Source organism: Limulus polyphemus, unplaced genomic scaffold, assembly GCF_000517525.1.
Source record: "Limulus polyphemus unplaced genomic scaffold, Limulus_polyphemus-2.1.2 Scaffold2905, whole genome shotgun sequence".
Classification (NCBI taxonomy): Eukaryota; Metazoa; Arthropoda; class Merostomata; order Xiphosura; family Limulidae; genus Limulus; species Limulus polyphemus.
Window position 1 is genome coordinate 1 of NW_013668515.1, and position 1959 is coordinate 1959.

A 1959-nucleotide genomic window follows, 5' to 3' on the forward strand; every position below is an offset into this window, starting at 1 on the left:
TATATAATATGATATACGATGTACACCGTGCATGTTTTATATACAAAATACAGGTATCTATTTGAAAAATAACGACTCGTTACTCGTTACATTTCTAAATAAGTGACCTTTTGGGTAACGATACAACCATTTTTAGCAAGTAATGGCCGAAGTAATGTCATTACTTTTCTTTTATTAACGTACCCAACACTGGAGATAACTATGGATATCATATGTCTCCACACTTTTTGTTGTTGTTTCATATTTGTGAAGAGAGGTCTCTTTTTTTTTTCTAGTAAAAGAAGCCATTCAATTTGATGAAACGCAAGAGTTTTTAGTTTAAATCGTCTTAAATACTGAATACTTCGATGGGATTCTATTCCTAACGGGCCCGGCATGGCCAGGTGGTTAGGGCGCTCGACTCGTAATCTGAGGGTCGCGGGTTCGAATCCCCAAACATGCCAACCTCCGCCTTTGCTTGGTCCCAAGTCCAGGATGAGAAAGGAAGAGGGTTGGGCGCGGTGCTAGCAACTCCACCCCGTAAAAACCATTCCTGCTACAAGTAACTACAACAACACCTTCCGTTGGGAGGTATTGTTGCGGCCCTATGCTCCACTGGGAGTTTACAGGAATAAAAAAAAATTTTCTAACATTAACATTTAATTTAAAGAGTTAGTTCCAGAATGGACTTAATGGTTTCAAGAACACGTGTTTTAATCTTGTTATCATATGATTGAAACATGGTTGGATCATACGATTTGCCTGCTTTCCCCTCAAGTACTTTTTAAACCAGATATTGGCTTGTGCTCTCCTTCAATAGTCATGTTTATAGCTTTGTTCTTTACAGAGATGTTTCAATTTTTGTAATAATAACTTACCTAGGTTCGATTCCCCGCGGTGGACACAGCAGATACCCCAATGTGACTTTGTTCTAAAACAAATAAACAGTAATAAGTGGGATACCTTTTACTTTTCATATAATTAAATTTTCGCTCTTACTTTTGATTAACTTACTGGTTTCCAATAAATACAAAAATAAACAAATACAGATATTTTGAACATGTTTAATCAAATGGTTATACAAAGATTTGGAATTATTTGTGTGGAAAACATTGAGGGAGAGGACACACTGTCACTGAGGCCAATACCAAAAGACAAATAACAGTCACAAGAAGAGATGAAGAATTATTAGTGAATGTATTTATCTGTAAAAATTTGTTAAAACTTAGTAAACAATGCTCAAGATACATATTTTTACAACAATGGCCGCTTTATAGGTGTCGCCATAACAAAGATTTGGGGGTTACTAAAATATAGAATAACTGTCAGAATTTAAAATAATATATATATAACTTTCCTTTTTGCCAATTGTCAAATAGAAAGGCTTTTACTTATACTTTTAATAGTATAAATATATACTATGTCGTTGTTGGGCTTAGGATTCTTGTACAGTAGGTATCTATGACTTGTTAGCGATAAATTCAAAGATGCATAAACAACACGCACTTCACATGTTTTTAAAATATGTTGCGTCATCGAGATCACGTGACAATTCTCACGCTCTCTTATTTCTAGAACTATCCCGTATCTTGGCGAATGGTCTAGTATTTACTAGTAGGGTAGGCTGGTATATATAAGAGGGGAAAACGTGACGCCGTAAGGTAATGTGTGAGTAGATAGTGAGTAATTGAACTGCAGTCAGAGAGCACGAGAGACGTTACAGCGTTTGTTTAGCGCGATTGTTGAAGTTGAATGTGTTGGTAAAGTTATATTCGGAAATAATAAACCAGTTTTATTAAGAAATAACTTGTGTCGCTTAAGTTTCGTCGGAACGAAGTTACGGAAAGTTAATTAACAAACGGAGACGTAACAATATATATATATTCAGAACAAGTTAAAGTATATACAATAAGTTCTTCAACACAAATAGGTATTGTAAGCATATCATAAATATTATATATATAGTTCTCTCATTCTTGT